General features: G+C 46.5%; 1 protein-coding gene across 2 annotated transcripts in view; it reads right to left on the bottom strand.

Moving 5' to 3' along the window:
* AGA (aspartylglucosaminidase) overlaps positions 1-19,407 on the bottom strand; it is a 284,566-nt gene that overhangs the window by 46,543 nt on the left and 218,616 nt on the right. The gene's annotated exons all lie outside the window — the stretch shown is intronic.

Below are 19,407 nucleotides of genomic sequence, written 5' to 3'. Positions count from 1 at the left end.
TTGAAATATGTAAGTACGCGTCCTTTAAGTCTAGAGTGGATATAAAATCGACTTGTTGTAACAGAGGAAGTACCTGTTGGAGAGTGACCATATGGAAGTGATCTGATTGAATGTAAAGGTTTCATTCCTTAAGGTAGGCCTCAAAGAACTGTCCTTTTTAGGAATTAGAAAATACACCCCTGTCCCCTGACAGGCTCTATAGCTCCTTTTTCCAGAAGAGATTGCACCTCTTGTTTGAGTAGGTGTAAATGTTCTGGAGATAGTTTGTGTGTTAGTGGTGGAATGTTTGAAGGGTTGCTTGTAAGCTCCAGGCAGTGACCAGACTGGATAATTTGTAAAACCCATTAGTCTAATGTGATTGAAATCCAGACTGGGAGAAATTGAGAGAGATGTCCTCCGATAGGTGTGGGATGATCGGGGGAAGTACGGGGTGTATTACCTTTTCCTCTTCCTTTGCCATTGTTTCCACAAAATCCACCACGAAAATAACCTCTGGTAGAGGGCGATTGACTATTGCCTCTATATGAGGTAGAGGACCCATCAGTAAGGATGGACTTTGAGCCTCCCCTGTAAAAGGATCGGCAAAATGAGCCTTGGTTGGATGGTGTTTGTAGCGCTCCCATAGATTTGGCTACATCGGTGTCCTTCTTCATTTTTTCTAATGAAGTGTCCACAGCATGATCAAATAAACGCTCCTTATCAAAAAGTTCATTTAAAATGGATGTTTGAACCACCTCTGGTTTAAAACCTGATACCCTAAGCCATGCGTGGCGTCTGAGAAGAATAAGAAGAATGCCGGTGTTAATAGCACGTGAAGCAGTGTGGTGCATCTAGAGGACACATGATTGATGTATTAGAAATAAGTTTCCCTTCCTGAATGAGGTCATAAACCTAGGATTTATGTTCATCAGGCAGATACTGCATCAGTTGCTCTAGCTCAACATAATGAGCTCTGTCATATCTTACCAAGAGTGCTTGTGTGTTAGCAATGAGCCAATGATTGGCTACTTCTGCTGCTACTCTCTTGCCTGAGGTAATTATTTATTTAGATTCCTTATCGGCAGGGGAAGCGTCTCTCGTTGACTGAGAATTTGCTTGTTTCCGAGCATTTGATACCACCAATGAATCTAGTGGAACCTGACCTCTGATAAAAATTGGGTCTGTAGGAGCCGCCTTGTATTTTTTGTCCATTCTAGGTGTTAGAATCCTAGCTCGCGCTGGATCTTTGAACACCTCATCTGCATGCTTTAACCCCTTCCATGCTGATGACGAACCCCAGCCGTCATGCACTACGGTGCTCGTGTGCTGATGACGGCTGGGGTTCGTCACGGCCCGCCCCTGTTCGTGCTGTTTACAGCACACCAGGGGAATCGCGGCCGCATGGAAAGGGTTAACATACCTTTGAGCATAGGTAGTGTATGTGTTGTCTTTTGTGATGCCCTCAGTGTCTCAAATAGGAAATCTTCTTCAAGAGGCTCCTTATGGAGTTGCACCCCATGATACTGCACAGCTCTATTAAGCAATTCTGTAAACCCCACGTTATTATCTGGAGGAAAAGGTCTAGATGGTTATATATCCAGATCGTTGTAATTATTAGGATCTGTATTATAATCTACCCAGGAGTTTGGAGCATTCTCTTGTGGTACATCCCAGTGTGTGTCATCATCTAGATCCCCATCCCAATCATCCTGCTGATCTGGAGATTGTGGCTGAGGGAAATTTGTGGGTGTTAGGAGAAGGTTAGGGTCAATTAGTGAAGGAGGCGAGGAAGGCGAAAGAAGTGGGGGAGAAGTATTAGTCCCCATACTCTTTCTTTTTAGAGGGATATGGTAAGAATCTTCAAATTCGGGTTTTCTTTTCCCTGGCAGCTTTGCATAAAGGTGTCCTGTTTTAGGGTTAATAACCAGCTCTTTTTGTTTGGGGTTCCCCTTAGCAGATGAACGTCCAAACTAGGCTCCTTGGGAGGAGGAGAAGGAACTGTCTTTTTTTGGGGGGCCATACCTTTCGGCATCAAAGATTTTGGTGCCGATGTTTTTGGAGCCAAGGATTTCGGCTCTGATGATTTCGGAGCCGAAGTGTGTTTCAATGCCGAAGTCTTGGAGGGATCAGTTGGCTTATCTTTGGTGCTGAAGTCTTGGGTTCGGGCCTGAAGAAGGTCGACTCGGTCCCGAGCCAGAAGGCTTTACTAGTTGTTTCGGTGCCGAGCCCAAAGGTGGGGCGTTGGAAACTTTATCTCGGTGCCGACCTTGTCCCCAAGGAGGAGGAGGGACCAGAGTCTTTTTAACAGGTTCTTTTGGGGCAGAGGAGTATCTTTACTCACGGTACGCTGAATGGGTGTGATGTATTCCTCGATGTCCGAGTCTACCTCTGACACGTAGATTTGTTCTTCCTCGTCTGCCTCGGCTCAATGTGCTTCGAATATCTCTTGGGAGACAACTTCTCCATAGAGGTCTGGAGCAGAGTCCTTGTAGTCTTTGTGTTGATACATCCCGTGACGTTGAGCTCGATGGTCACGGAGCGTCTTTTTCGATAAGAAGGATCGGCAGGCTTCGCAGTTGTCTTTGTTGTGTTCAGGCAAGAAACACAAGTTGCACATGTCGTGAAGATCGGTGCTGGGGTACTTGGAGTGGCACCCAGGGCAGAATTGGAATGGAGTCCGTTCCATCTACTGCAAATTCGGTAAACGCGGTTAGGCCCAAGGGTACACCCAGCTTGCTGGTAGGCAGCAACAACAGCAATACATTATTGTCTCACCAGAGTTTTTTTATTTTAATAAGGAAAATGGCTTTCATTACACACACATTACCAAACCCTACACATTAAATGTGTGAAATTAGGCCGATGGAAATACCTTTGATGACACCCTAATAACATATTACACCCCTAGCGAGCCGTGGAGCCCATAAGAACAATACCCTACCTATAGTGGACACAATATCATAATTTAGGGTGTCACCAAACAAGTAAAAAGCAGCACCATGTTATATTTCTCCATTGTAACACCACTGAAATCAATGGGAACAGTACCAATATGCAATAGATGTTATAACCCCCGCTGAAGTCAATGGAGGTAGTACCAACATTCAATAGCATTCATTATACTGTAAAATGTTGTACTGATATCCATCCATATTCTTAATAAAGCACTGAATTCTATAAAATGTGTCCCAGATTTAGGACCAACTAGCATGAGTCCACACTTTCCAGACCTTATTAGTCCAAAGTTCCTGCTACAGAAGTGCTGTATCAATAGAATGTTTCTCTCTCCCTAGGGTCTTGGATCTGAGCCCCCTGGAGACTCTGTGTGACATTCCCTGGGCACCACAGGGCAAATATGTAAATTTGAGGGAAAAGCAGGGTATTATGGGGTGCTTTGCGCCAGAGGACTTGCATATTAAATTAGCAAACTTACAGAGTTCTGTGGTCCACATGACTGCCTTGCGCCACATTTTGTCAGAACCTGGGTGCCCCAGCCTATCCAATGGAGCACCAGGGAAGTGCTTTTGGGGGGGGGCGCAGGGGAGCCCCAACTCCCCTACAGCACCAGCTAGCTCTTTGTGCACCGACCGAGCCAGGCGCAGGAGCTGGAAGCCGTCTATCCAGCTTCTTCCTCAAGAGGAACTGAGCACTGCTCTTTTCCAGCAACTTGGCTCTCTCCTGCCCGGAGTACAGAGGCAGTGTACCACCATGCTCTGCCCCAGAGCACAGGTATGGGCCAGGCAGCGTGCCTGGCACCAGGCTGCTCTTATCATGGGGACTTCTGAATTGCATCGGGCCCCAGGAGCCGGATTTCCCCACACACACATGCATGACTGAGTTGTTTGTAGAAAGAGCTCCTTTAAGAGCCCCAGCTCTGCCCCAAAATGACAACTCCTGTTTGGCTGACTTAATTTTTGCTGGCTTTAGGACTCTGCACACTTCACTGCTAACCAGTGATAAAGTGCATAAGCCTCTATACTCAACACATGGTAGCATTAGTTTATCCACAATTGGCATATTTAAATTTACTTATAGGTCCCTAGTAGAATGCAGTATGTTCTGCCCAGGAACTGTAAATTAGATGCTATTTGTGGGCATGCCTGCAGCACTGATTATGCCACCCACTCAGTAGCCCTTTAAACATGGCTCTTGCCTGCTACTCCGGAGCCTGTGTGTGCAGTTCAAACTGCTGCTGCACCTGGTAAGTTAACATACCTTCGCTTTTATTACATACACCCCTAGGTTAGGCTCTAGGCAGCCCAATGGGCAGGATGCAATGCATTTAAGAGGTAGGACATGTACTTTTGAGTTGTACATGTCCTGATAGTGAAAAACTACTAAATACGTTGTTCAATACTACAAGGCCCATCTCTCCCATATGTTATCATTGGGATTGCCTTAAAACATCTTTTAAGTTAAGCTTCCAATTGGGAAGAGAACTTTACCACACAGGTACTAGTGGAAAGTGTGACTTTTTAGCTAAATTTGAGGTTTGCAGCAGATTCTTTAAGGGAAAATGTTGGGGGATCAACGCAATCCAAACCTTCCTGGACTCCCACTGTGGTCTAGTTTTCAGAAATGTCTGGGTTTTATAGGTTCCCTTAGATGTCTGCAAACCCGAGACCAAAAATACAGGTGCCCATCTATCTATCACAAAATGACCTGGTTTTCAAGGGGTCACTTGCATTTTTTGGTCCCGGGCTCCGCCGCCATCTAAGGAATCCGACCAAACCCACACTTTAATGAAAACTGCGGGGGTAGGGAGGATCCAGGGAGGTATGGGTTTTGTGGATCCACCAAAATTTTCCTACCCAGAATCCCCGGCAAACCTCACATTTAGATTAAAAATCTAATTTTTCTCAAATTTGTGTGTCGGAAAGTTGTGGGATCACCAGGCTGACAAAACTGTCCTACCACCCAGCGTTCCCCCGGCCTTCCGATAAAAATGGTACCTCACTGGTGTGGGTGGGCCAAGTACATGCGACAGGCAAGGGCCCAAAATGTATTGTGGAGACGTCAAAAATACCTATCACAAAACAACCTGTTTTCGCAAGGGGGCCGCCAGGGTTTTTGACCCAGGGCAAGGCGGCCATCTAGGGATACCTACCAAACCCTCACATTTCTGATAACTAGCCACCTTGGGGAGTCCAGGGAGGTATGGGTTGCACGGACCCCCCCAACGTTTTCCTACCCTGAATTCCCTGCAAACCGGCAGGTACCATTTTTATGGGAGACACTGGAGAATGCGAGGTGGGTGGAAGTTTGTTGATCCAACCAGATTCCAAAACTTTCCATAACAGAAATGTGAGTATTTATTTTTTTTTTTTTACAAAGTTTGAGATTTGCAAAGGATTTTAGGTAACAGAACCTGGTGAGCAGCCGCACATGTCACCCCATCCTGGATTCCCCTGGGTGTCTAGTTTTTAAAAATGTATTGGTGTGCTAGGTTTTCCTAGGTGCCAGCCGAGCTATCGTTCAAAATCCACAGCTAGGCACTTTGCAAAAAAAGGGTAAGTTTCCTCTGTAAAAATGTACTGTCCATGTTGCATTTTTGCCCGTTTCCTGTCGCCGGCACTAGGTCTACCCACACAAGTGAGGTACCATATTTATCAGAAGACTTTGCAGAATGTGAAGTGGGTGGAATTGTGTGGATCCATGATGAAATAGGAGTTTTTCACTAAGTTTTAGGTTTGCAAGGGATTCTGGGTAACAGACCCTGGTGAGAGCCACTCAAGTCACCCCATCCTAGATTCCGCTGAGTGCCTAGTTTAAAAAATGTATAGGCTTGCTAGGTTTCCTAGGTGCTGGCTGCGCTAGGGTTCAAAATCCACAGCTAGGCACATTGCAAAAAAAGGGGCTGTTTTCACTGAAAAAATGTGTTGTGTTCACATTGCGTTTTGGGACGTTTCCTGTCACGGGCACAAGGCCTACCCACACAAGTGAGGTACCATTTTTATTGGGAGACTTAGGGGAACACAGAATTGTAGAGCAACTGTTCTTACCTATTGACTTTCCACGTATTTCTGTAAGACAATGTGTAAAAAATAAGTCACTTTGAAAAATGTCATATAATTCACATGCTAGTATGGGTACCCACAATTTCAAAGATGTGCAAATAGCTACCGCTTCTAAACTCTATATTTTGTTCTCATTTCAGAAATAAATAGGTATCCTTGATACCTATTTTCACTCTTTATATTTAACCAAATGAATTTCTATATACCCGGTATACAATGAAAAACCATTTCAAGACAGCTCAGTTATTGGCTCTGGGTTCCTCGGGTTCTTTGGAACCTACAAGTCGTATATAGCTCAACAGTCAGAAAGGTCCAGCGGATGTAACGTTACATTGCTTTAAAAAATCTGTCATACTGATTAAAAGTTATAGTTGAAAACGTTGGCTATTTTGTTCAACTCATTTTCAATTTTTCTTCTTTTCAACTGTAAGTTTCTATTTGAAAAACCTTTAAGGATCTACGCAAATGACCCCTTGCTGAATTCAGAATGTAGTCAACATTTCAGAAATGTGTAGTTTTCCGGGATCTATTATTGCTTTCACACCCATTTCTACTGGGAAACATCCTTAACCACGATGTATGAATACCGACTTACCTGAACAACAAAGAGTGAACAAGGAAGAGGGCTGAACCACGAAGGTAACATCCACGAACGACGGAACAACGAAGGATGGAACCACGACTTTTAGAACACCGGAGTTGCACGTAGGATAATTTAGGAAAACATATAAATGGGTAGATGGATGGTGTGGGGGGACTCCCCCCCCAAATACGATAAAAAAAATATATAGTTAAAAATAAAACGTGATGAATAAATTAGAAAAAAGTTAAGTAAAGCTAAGGTTGTTGAAGAAAAAGGTTTACAATAAATGTACCGGTTTATGTCAGGAGATGGCAGTGTTGCTTTGAGTTTAACACATGTAAATGCTATTGAATCACGAACAGAATATGATTAGTGTGCTCGTTTTTTAAAACAAATATTAACTAGTATTTAAAAAAATGGCATAAAAAGAAAAAGTATCATTGAAATCTTATTTTTTCGTGGTTTAGGAAGTAGTGGTTTAAAATGTAGTGGTTAAGTAATGGTCGTGGTTTAGCCTTCGTTGTTCCAGAAATCGTGGTTTAGGCAGTAGTTGTTAAGTCATACGATCATATCTTTTTTTACAAAAGTTTGTCTGTCTGTCCCTGAAAGCTTTAAAAAAGCTGTCATACTTAAAAGAAGTTACAAGTGAAAACATTGGCACAAATGTCTGTTTTATCAACTTATCTTCATTTTCTATTTTTCTTATTTTCAACTGTTTCTATAAAAAAAAACCTTTAAGGATCTACACAAATGACCCCTTACTGAATTCAGAATGTTGTCTACTTTTCTGAAATGTATAGCTTTCCAGGATCCATTGTTGCTTTTATACCCTTTTCAACCACTAACTGGAAGGAGGTCGAAAGCACAAAATATAGCAAAAATAGGCTATGTCCCAGTAAAATGCCTTAACTGTGTAAAAAACGTTGGTGTTCTGACAAACGTCGGTCAGTAACTGAAAGCTGGGAAGATGGTGATTTCAGCACCACAAACCCTTTATTGATAGAAAATATGCAGGGAAAAAAAAGATGCATTCTTCTGCAGCACTTTTTTCCCATTGTTCCACCAAAAACAAATGTTCCCTGTATTTTGGCTCATTTCTGGGCCCCCACCAGGGGAATCCACAAACCCTGGGTACCTTTAGAATCCCCATGATGTTGGAAGAAAACAACGCAAATTTGGCATGGATACCTTATGTGGACAAAAAGTTACAGGGGCCTAAGCGCAAACTACCCGAAATAGCCCAAAAAAGGCTTAGCACAGGGGGAAAACGCCTAGCAGAGAAAGGGTTAACGCTGTTGACTACATGGTCATTCAGATCATTCCAGTGGAGGTTAAAGTCCCAAGGAAGATCTGGGTCACTTGAGGGTCATCACTGGTTGTGAGGACTTCCATTGTTTGTTCAATAACCGGCAAATACATATTTAGCATTTAGCTTTTTCTTCTAAGTTGTATTCTTTCCTCCAAATCCGCTGTTTTATGCAGACCTGCTTCTGTATTCTAATGTTTTAGTTAAGCCAGGGGCCTGAAGGTTTACCTCACCTCTCCTCGAGTGCGGGACTCTGTGCAGAACCAAAATAGATATAGCTGAGTTTACCCATTCATTATATATCAGGGTGGCACATTCCAGATTTTCAACATATGTAGGCAAGGAGTCAGGTAGTTTTTAAGTAAGCCTGACAGTTCTTTATCCCAAGTCCAGGTTTTGAAGATGCAGGGTGTATTTTTCAGGGGCGCCGTTAGATCAAACATGACCGCATAATGGTCAGTCCAAGCTAACTGCAGGAAGTCCATTATTCTTACTTGAGGGTAGCTAGCCCAAGAATGATTGAATGTGAAATGTATGAAGAGCAAATTCCACCGCAAGGTTGTCTTGGCGCTAAAGAGACGAGTACAGCTACAGAAATGATTAACCTTGTAGAGACTCTTGGGGCCAGATGTAGGTGGCCACGACCGGTAAATGGGTTTTTGGGATGTAGGGGGCCAATTTTACCGATTCTGTAAATTTACTGAATCGGTAAAATACGAAATCGGTATCTTTTTCCGATTCGGTAACTTCTAGATGTAGATGGGACTCTTCTGAGTCCCAAAGGCCTTTCAGATTCGGTATTTTACCACCCAATCCAATTGGGTGGTAAAATACCGAATCCAGGTGTGCATGCACATGTGTGCATGCACACCTATGTCATGTGACAGACAGACATGCCCTTAGGGCATGTCTGTGTGCCACATGGCACACATGCCTGTATTTGGGGTGCTAGAGGGTGTCAAAGTGACACCCCCTGCACCCTTGCTGGAATCGGTATTTACCGAATCGGTAAATACCGATTCGGTAATGCCCATTGATTCCTATGGGCTTCAATGCCCATAGGAATCAATGGGCATTACCGAATCAGTATTTACAGAATCGGTAAATACCGAATCTTAACGATTCGGTATTTACCGATTCTGTAATACCTACACCCCCACCCCCCCTCTATTTTACCCCTTCTTAAATACCGAATCGGTAAAATTCGGTATTTAAGAAGTGGTAAAATAAAATTACCTACATCTAGGCCTCGATTACTTACGGGAAAACACCATTCCTAATGCTGAGAAAAGAGACAGATTTTCAAGGATTGTCTCAAAATAGATAGTGAGGGAGCAGCTATGAGTTGCAAAGGTAGACTATTCAAGATCAAAGCTGTGGTCCTAAAGAAGCTCTTCCCAACCCCATGTTGTGGGAGGGACTACAAGGTTCATAACTGACCCTGATTGTAGGGTCCTCCCTGGGATATGCAATTTGAGCGTATCCTTGACCTTGAACCGAGATGGAACTAGTCTGTGCAATGATTTATAGGCCGGACAGAGTGCTTTAAACCTAACACGCTGTTTAATTGGAAGCCAGAGAAGTTTCTTAATGGCTCCTCTAGCGGATTAAAATTTTGGAATTGTTTTAAGAAATCGATCTGCTGCATTCTGCAATGTCTGAGGCTCCTTCAAGGATCCTACTGATAGTTTGAGATATAGGCTATTTCAGTGATCAAAACTTGAAAGTGAAAGCAAGATGATTCGTTTTCAGAAGATCTGACTACAAGAATTTTTCGTTTTTTTTACCGAGCCTCAAGGAAAAAAAGGAGGCACATGTAACGTTGTTCACTTCATCTTTGAGCTTAACTTCCTCATTAGGCATAAATCCTACATTTTTCACTTTGGTTACAGGTTGTCAGAGAGAGCCCAATGCAAGAGGCCACCATTCGGGCATTCAAAAGGATGGATTATTGCTAATAAGGATAACCTAGGTCTTTGCTGAGTTTCGCTTCAGGCAATTATTATTCATCCATTTACTAATATCGTTCATGCAGGTTCTAAAGGCGTAACCCGCGTTATTCTCGAGTTTCACCAGTGACACAACAATTTGTGTGTCATCAGCATAGGAGGCTAGGGAAAGACAAGATGTTTGAATGAGATTAGCTAGCGGCATGAAATACAGAATGAACAACGTGAGGAGAACTGTGGGACTCTTCAAGACAATGAGAAGGGCTTGGAGGTGAACTCTCTGTTGCCTGTTCGCTAGGAAAGATTGAGGGAGATTAAGTGCAGTACCTTCTATGCCCAGTTTCTGCATAGTCAACCAAAATATCATGGTTGACCGTATGGAACACCATGGGGGGATCCAATAAAATCAAAGTCGCAGTCCTTCCACCATCCAGAGTTTCTTAAATTTCCTCAGCAGCTACTACCAAGGCGGATTCTGTACTACGATTTTTCCTGAACCCGAATTGGGTGTCATCCAACAGACGGTTCTCTTTAATATATTCTGATAGCTGCTCATTCGTTACTTTCTCCACCAACTTGGCGGCAAAAGGAAGTCTGGAAATTGGGTGATCGTTATTCAAGTCAGGGGCATTAAGCTTATCCTTTTTGAGAAGAGGCAGAACAGAGGCAGATTTAGAGTGCTCGGGGAAAGCACCCCCCGTAAACATTATATTGAAATTCTGCACAAGATGTGGTGCCACTTGCACTGGGATCATATACATTATTTTTGGGGACATGGGTCTTGCGCAGCACCAGATTTAACTAAAGGGATTAAACTCCTGAGCTGTTCTTCAGATGGTACCTTAAAAGCCGAAAACCTAGATTGACCTGTCCCTGTATTTGGAATATGAACCTCTGACTGTATAGATGTCCTGCCTGCAGAAAACTAATTTTTTTTGTTGCTAATTTCTCTTGAAAAAAGCAGGCAAGAACATCACAAAAATCTTGAATAGTCACTGCTGTATTGAGATTGACTGGTACTATCAGTTTTTTTATGACTTGAAAAAGGGTTTATTAGCATCATATTCTAATTTTATCTTCTCAAAGTAATCAAGAGTTTTAGCAGCTAAAATAAAAAAAATTATGTTTGGCTAATTTAAATTTGTAGGTTATTATTTCTTCGGACTCATAGTTTTTTCCACTTCTGTTCTTGCCTATGACATTCTTGTCTTGATGTCTTCAGAACCTCATTGTACCACAGCTGGCAGACTTCCGTTGTATTAGGGGCGATTACGATTGTGGAAGGCTTGTCACCGCCAGCCATGCGGTGGCAGTCCTTCCGTAATTGTACCGCGATTTTCCCTCGCCATTTTACGATGGCGGAGGGAATCGTGTTCGGACCGTGGCGAATGCAAAGACCGTCCGCCTTTGGTCCGCCAAAAGCAATCTTACAGATTGCCTGGTGAACGGATCCGATGGCCAGAAATGGTGGCGGTGCCTAGCAGGCACCGTCCACTAAAACATGATGCCTGGTATTGAAGGCCTTTCCATCACGGAAAGGCTTGTGGGGATCAGTGACGGGGGCCCACTGCGGGATCCCCTTGTTGGGGGGGGAGGTGAGGGTGCACTGGGGAGGGGGTGGGGGGGTACCCATGGTACCCAGCACAACATGGCAGGCACTGTGTGGTGCCTTCCAAGTAGTGCTGTGAAATGCTCAACTTGGCATTTTAACATTGCGGCGGGTGCTGCGGTCAGCAGCACTTGCTGCAATGTTAAAATGCAGGATCCGTCCGCCATGGTGGCGGAGGCATCCTGATCAGGTGTGCGGGACCGCCGTATGCATGGTGGACGGTCCCGGTTTACACCAGGATGGCGGACTGACTCCTGGCCGTCCGCCATCCTAATGACTCTCTTAGTTTTTAATTTGACCGAGGCTGGAGTACGAAATGGAAAAGTTTTCAACACTGCTCTAGATTACAGGCCGGTTGCCAGGGAGAGGCTGTCAGTATGGCTTCAATTCGGCCTGCGGAATTCTGTGTAAGGCTCTTCTTCGAGTTTGCTCAACTACAAGTATTTGTGATGGGGTCTTCAAAATTTGTAGCTGCCAATTTAACTGCCCACTGGTCAGACCAAGTGAGCGGAAGAGAAGGCAGTATATTAATGGAGGAATAATTAGAAAAGACCCCATCTAACATATGTCCAGCCCTGTGCGTCAGTCGACTGGATATTAAAGATAGTCTGAGATTGTTCATAATACAATCAGTTTTGTGGAGTCTGAATCGGTCTCCTTTTCCAGATGAAAATTAAAGTCACCCAAGACTGGGAAGTTGGAGTTGAGGATGGATGATTCAAGGGTCACACTGAGCCAATTGAACCGAAAAGAATAAGGCCTCAAAGTCAGACACTGTTGAAGGCACAAACGTAGCTTTAAAATGATTTTGATAAAAACTGCCACCCCACCTCCCTTTTTTTAGTCAGTCCAGCCGATAGTCATTGTATACCATGGGAGTAGCAGCGATAATTTGAGGACCTGAGTTCAAATCTGTCCATGTTTCGTAACAAAAACAATGTCTGCATGCTGCACCTGAACTAGTTCATAAAATTCCAAATGATGCTTCACTAAGGACCAAGTGTATGTCCAGCGAAGTGCGTGGGCTCGCGAACTATTACAGACAGGCCAAAACAACCAAGAGTCTCTGTAAGGGCCATCATGTCTTTGTCTGCATTGTTTTCTAAATGCAAGCTGAAATCCACAAGGACCGTGATATATTTTGCGCATAAACCTTCCTCTAAGATGGCCCCTATATTTTGTATATAGGTGTTCCTGGGACTAGGACAGAGATAGATTTATATTTCACTGAAGGATTGTGTTTTGCAGAGTTTAATATTGAACTTAAGTGCCTCATATTCTGGGAGTGACGTTTGTTCAATGATGACAAACATGGTGTCCTTGTGGATCATGGCTTATCGTCCTTCGCGCTCTATGTATAACATAGTTTGGCAGGGTCGCATAAGCGAGATCAGGGCCAGAAGCTTGATCAGTCCAAGTTCCATTGACCCAAACTATGTCTAGCTGAAAGCTATTCATGAATTCTACAAATTCAATCTGGCATTTTACCAGCGAGCCCGCATTTAGGAGGGCACATCTAATTTTCCATTGGAATCAACAGGTGTTTGAGTGAGATTGATTGAAATGTTGTCCATTAGTTCACTCTAGGCAAAGCTTCCACAATAGATATTGGGAATGCCACAGTTTTGGGCAACCAATAAGAAATACCTGTAGGGGGGTATAGAAGTCTAGGTATAGGCACCCAGAGGTCTTACCTTTGGTGTTCAGAGCCAAAAGCTCTTCCCTAATATATATTATCGTCGGTTGTAGATGGGGGTGAAAGCTGACATAGCTGTTGGCGCATGGCACCAGCTGTGTGTCCGCTGCCTGGACGCGCGTCGTGCCTCATTAAATATCCCTTGAACTGAGGTGGGCATGGCCAGCGCTTTGCAGAGCGAACAAGTGAAAAATAGGGAGGGCAAATTACAACATAACCAGGGTCTAACTACCCCGCAATCCTCTCGCCAGGCTCCCCTGTGAGGGATGAGTACTGGTAAAGGAACATTAAAACAAATTAAAAGGGAGAAAGCAGAAACTCCTAAAATTATAACAAAAGAGGGTAAAAACCCTTACTATTAAGGAGGGGCTAAACATCTCCTCAAAGTGCACAAGTCGAGCCATACAAGGAAAACAAAGGGTTCCATCCCCCTCGAAATGAGATGGGCGTGGCCTAATGCCCATGCTTTGCAGCATGATCACGTGAAAAACGGGTAGGGCAAATTATAACATCACCAAGGTCCAGCTACCCTGCTATCTTCTTGCCAGACTCCCCTGTGGAGAATGAGTAGCGGTTAAGGAACATTATAGCAAATTAAAAGGGAGAAAGCAGCAACACATAAAATTATTAATCATTGGGTAAAAACCCTTTCTAATGTGGCACTCGACTGGGAAGCCAGGCACCTCGTGCACAAGTCGTGCAATACAAGGAAAGCAAAAGGTGATTTAATCCTGCTCAACATAGTTTAGTCAGAAACTCTCCCCTAGTCTGCAACATTAATTTATGGGAAAAAAAGAAAGGTATGATGACTGAACGGACAGAGCAAATTCAGACTGCAGTTGCTATAAGACACCTGGAGGGAGTTCCACCAGGAGAATTTGGAAAAGATATAGGATTTTGGGGAGTATGCTCATTTTAAGGGGCTGCTATCCTACCCAGGCATGAAAGGTTGAATGGTCGCCACCGCTGGAGCCCCTGTCTAGTTTGGCGCAATAGCCGAGTATAGTTGAGGGAGTTTGTCTCAGCTATGGATAAGGTCCAAAGAATGCCCAGGCAGGGCATAGCTTTTTGGTCCCATTGAATAGGGCATGTATGGGCCAGGGCGGTAATGGTGGTCTGCTTCAGTGAGAAGCTCAATGCTTGGGACTTGGCTACATTGACCTTGAAGCCAGTGGCCGCTGCCAATTCCTCCAGTTCGGCCAGAAATGCTGGGAAGGAAGTGCGAGGGGATTCGAGTGTTGCAACCACATCGTCCGCATACAAGCTAACGGTGTGACGCTCTCCTCCGAAGAGTATACCCTGGATCAAACGGTTCCCCCGTATCCCCAGCGGCTCCATATAGAGAGCGAATAGTAAAGGGGAAAGTGGACGGCCCTGCCGCGTACCCCTGGTGATATTAAAATGTGCAGGGGTGAAACCATTCACTCTAATATTAGCTGATGGTGACTGTAACTACTGAAGACTCACCATCGAAAGCGACGGCCAAACCCGAATTTCTCCAGGACAGTCTCCAAGAACGGCTAGTGAATCCTATCAAACGCCTTCTCAGCACCTATTGAGAGGAAGACACGTCCCTCAGACTGCCGCTGGGACTCGTTTAGGAGGTGTAACAACCATCTGGTATTTATCGCTGCACTGCCTCGTTGCGACAAAGCCCGCCAGGTCCGGGTCTATCATCATGGGCCCTAGTCGCGTCGCGAGGATCCGCGTGAAAATCTTGAAGTCGATGTTTAGGAGAGATATCGGCCTGTACGAGGCGAAATATCGATTATCTTTTCCACGCTTGGGTATTACTGCTACTGACGCTAGAAACATGGTAGGCGGGAGTTCCCCGGAGTCATCAACGGAATAGAAAAGTTGCTGTAATGTGGGGGCCACAAGGGGACAAAAAGTTTTATAGAAAAGGGCGGTAAACCGATCAGGGCTTTGGGGATATAGAAAGTTCAAGTCTGGATATAGCCGAGACAACCTCTTCAGATCTCATGGGGTTATCCAGGGAGGCTGCCTGATGTTCTGTCAGCTTGGTAAGTGTTACGTCCTGGCAGTACCTAGAAGGGTTTTGGTTGGGCAGCGGCTGTGCGGAGTGCAGGGTGGCGCAGAAGTCTCGAAATGTGTCAGCTATGTCCTCGCCACGCCTATACTCCGCACCGTCGGCAGTCAAGATGAGGGGAACTGTTGCTGCTTGTCCCTGCGCACGCAGTTTATGGGCTAATAGGTGGCCACATCTATCCCCTCCAGTATAAAATGCATGCTTCAACCGAAGCGTGGCATATTCCGCCCTGTCGAGGTCAAGACGGGCCAGTTGTGTCCTGGCCACTTTTAGTTTCCGCCAGACTCCGGGGGCTCCTGTCCTTTTATGGATCCCTTCCAATTCTAGCACTTGTTTAGTAAGCTCGTACCTCTTTTCTTTACAGGCCTTATTGTCTGCAGCAGAGGTGGCTATGAGGTCCCCCCAGGCCACTAATTTAAGCGTTTCCCAAAGGGAAATGATGGAAGTGTTGTGAGTGTCATTTATATCTCAAAAGTCTTCTAACGTTTTTGTGAGGCATGCCACTACTTCGGGCGATGTAGGAGTGCGTCTCTAAGTCGCCATGAATATGACGGTCTAATGACAGGGGGGGGAACAGTAGGGTCACAGTCAGGGCTGTGTGATCCGAAAGCGTTTGAGGTTCAATGACTGATGATTGCACCATTGGGAGGAGAGAAAGAGACATAAGGAAGTACTTGAGTCGTGCGCAAGTCCCCCTGGCATGGGAGTAAAAGGTGTTGTCACGCGTATGAGGATGGAGGTGCCGCCATGTGTCCACTAACCCTAGCTCGTGTAACCATCGGTGGTGGGTTTCTGAAAGAGCCCCGGTTAACCCCTGCTGCTGTGCAGAGAGATTGAGCTGACCGTCGAACACTATATTCAAATCACCTCCAAGGAGGATTTGTTGGTTGTGTGTGGAGGTCAGGTCGCCTATTGTTTTGTGTAAGAAGGCTTCTTGGCCATCGTTAGTAGCGTAGATAGCGACCAATGTGAAGCTATGCCCCCCTACAATCACAGAGTGAGCCAGGAGTTGTCCTTCGACATTGCCACCATGGTCCCCTACCCTCCCAGGAAATGTGTGTGCGACTAGGATGGCTACACCGGTCTTTTTAGTGGGGAGGGAAGAGTAATATTGGTGTGGGAAAGCCTTGGAGCGCATTCTGTAGGTGTTTCTGGACTTCAAATGGGTCTCTTGTAGCAGCCAAATATGGGCCCCAGAGTGCTCCATATAGGACAGTATAGCTCTAAGCTTAATGGGGTTGCTGAGCCCTTTTACATTCAGTGTAAGAATCTTAATACTCATCTACGTTAAGTGGTGAGTGGGGCATGCTCTGCAGGGACCTACAGACCTGGCGGCCTGTAGACATCGTAGGGACAAGGTAGTCTAGGCGAGGTATTAATAACATGCATGGGCAGTCAACCTGTGGGTGTGCAATAGAGATTCAGTAAGCAGGAGGAGACCCTAACATTGTGTAAAACAAAAACCCCATAGGAAACAAAACATGAAGAATATGTGAGATCAAAGTCAATATTCAGAACGTCCTGCCCTTAGAAAAGAGAGAAAGGGGTACTCGAGGCCCGTAGCTCCCTGCTCCCACCAGAATGCCAATGTAGGTTATCAATGTCTTCGGCTTAAAACAAGGGTGCGCACTCAAAGGATCACACAAATGGCAGGGGTCCACCTCATTCTGTAGATGCTCCTGCGAGGGATTTTAGAACTGCCTGTCGTTCCTTGGCCATAGTGTCCGGGTCAGGGCGCATCGCGTGAGGTCTGACCTTGGTACGTGAAATTGGGGTTCCGCGAGACTTTCGGAGGACCCTCTCCTTTAGCTGGTAGTCGTGTACACAGGTCCGGATATCTGCTGGGGGTGCAGGGGCCGCACTGCATGGGCCCACCTTATGCGTGCGGTCTAGCTTGATCACAAACTCCGGGGGTTCCCCTAAAATAGCGCGGAAAAGGCCTGCCACGAGGGCCTAAACAGCCCCATTGTGGTTGTCGTACCTCATGCCTCGGATGCGGGTGTTGTTCCGACAGGACCTGTTAGGTCTAGGTTTTGCTCCTTCAGCCAAATGACTTCTTGGTGGAGGTTCTCCAGTTCCTCATCTCTTCCGGCTTCGTGCTCTTCTAGTGTGTGCACTCGGTCCCCCAGCGAGTCCACGTCGCTGCGTACATCCAGCAGGTCCGCCTGGAGGTCGTGCTTCAGGGTGGCTAAGTCATCTCGGAGAGAAGAGAAGAGATACTCCAGGAAGGAGAGGCTAATCGGAGCCTCTGGGCCTTCGTTCCCCTCAGTTTCATCTGCGTCACCTGGGCTCATCTGGCGCTCCGGCTGCTGGGTAGACTTGAGCAACAGTTCTTTCACGGATCCGTCCTTTCTGCCCTTGGGGGCAGCCATGGCCTCCACACTTGTGGGGCCCAGTGCCCAGGCGGGAGCAGAGAGCAGTGGTCCGCCTGTGGAGAAGGCCGTAAGGTGACGTTAGGAGGCTGCGCCAGGCCGAGGGATCGCAGCTGGTCGTCTTCGACCGCTGGCCACTCGCAGGTGCCTCAGTCCACAGAGCAGTGGTAACGTGGTGGTAGCGTGGTGCCTGCAAGAGCCTGCTTCTAGGCCCTATCTCCTCCGTGCTGCAGAGGTAGCGCCAGTCTTGCAGCTGGTTTCTCCAAGGCCGTGTGCCTGCTCCAGGGCCTCTGCTGCTGATGTGGGGTCCAAGTAGCAGCGACCTGAGTGCTGGGGAGTTCTTGTGGCCAGGGCAAGGCGCAGAAGGGGCCCACCACGGGTCCGGGTTAGGAGCGGCTGCACACCCAAGAGCAGGGTGCCCGAGTCAGATCAGGGCGCATGCAGGGAGGGGTTAAGTGCAGTACGATGGGGGCCCGACTGACTTTCGTTGTCGGGTTGAAGGATTGTGGCCCCCACCAGAGGGCCCGCTGCGTGCACTCACCTCCAGGCCAGGCAGCCAGGCCTTAGGAACGGCCCGGCCCGGCGTGCACTCTCCGTCGCCTCCACCAGTCAGACCCCCACCAGCTCTCAGCAGGTAAGATGGAGCGGCAACCGTGAGCTCCTTAATCAGCAAGAGGGACCCAGCCAAGGTTTCGGGAGTTCCGGAGAGACCCGCAGATTACGAGCGATGCAGCCATGCCCGCCCTCAAATCCACCAGGGAGAGGCCTGCGTACAGCAGTGGAACCGGGCCTCACTTGAGTGTCTCGGCCCTTTCAGCTCTCGTGGCTCCGATCGAGAGTCAGCTGTTGCTCTGGGCGGGGGAGGCCATCCTTAGGATGCCGTGTGACAGCCCCCAGGGCCTAGGACTGTAACGGGGCTCGCCGCCTCTGCTGGCTCCGTCACAGGCTCTCCCAGGGAGACGGCTGTGGCGCCGGGTGCTCCCGCTGCAACAGATCGGCTCGACTGTGGGGTGTCGACGTCGCCACAATGATCCTCCGGCCAGCGGCGCACCCCCGGATGATCACACAGTTAGTGTTGCTATCCCGGTGTCTCCGGGAATGCTATAGTTAGGCCGGCGGGAGCGGAGAGCCCCTAAGGTGCGTCCAAGCAAGATGCCATTTTGGCCACCCCCCCTGCTTTGTATTTTGTGGGTTTTTTGGGGCTTTGACTTACAGCGACCGGGACTTGCACACTTGCTTTGAGTGTTCAGCGACAGAGTACGACTTTCTGATCCCAGATCGACTTGGTGTTCATCAGGGAGATATCCTTGCAAGACCTGGAGTCATGTGACAACCCAAACTCCAACCAGAGACATGCTACATGGTGATCCGCCATAAGCATCTGTTTGAGACAAGGCATAACCCTGTAGTTTTAAGTGGGGATGTGTTCCCTCGCACATTGCGAAAATATTTTAAAGGAGAAATTTATCAAAGAGAGGTAAAGGTTTGGGAATGGGATCCACACCAGCGTAAGAAGGCACAGAAACTAAATGATGTCAGTTGGCATCGGTGGCAATTATATGGGCCTACAGCATTCTTTCTGGGTAGGGTGAAGCAGCCACGAGCCACATGAAGCGACCTGCTGACACATGGGAGAAGAGATCTGAAAATTCTTCAGATCCAGTCTGGCACCTAAGGGAATTCACAAAGTGATGCTTCTGCGGTTAGTATCGATCAGAATGATAGAAGTACCTGCTTTTATCTAATGATCGTAATACTTTCAAAATAAAAAAAAACAAGTTGAAGACACTAGGCTAAGAAGGAGGTGTAGCTAGTCATAATATGAGGACTGAAAGGTTGAAGAAAT

This window comes from Lissotriton vulgaris, unplaced genomic scaffold, assembly GCF_964263255.1.
Source record: "Lissotriton vulgaris unplaced genomic scaffold, aLisVul1.2 SCAFFOLD_884, whole genome shotgun sequence".
Classification (NCBI taxonomy): domain Eukaryota; kingdom Metazoa; phylum Chordata; class Amphibia; order Caudata; family Salamandridae; genus Lissotriton; species Lissotriton vulgaris.
The sequence above is the reverse complement of the archived record's forward strand: the minus strand, read 5'-3'. Positions and strand labels throughout refer to the sequence as shown.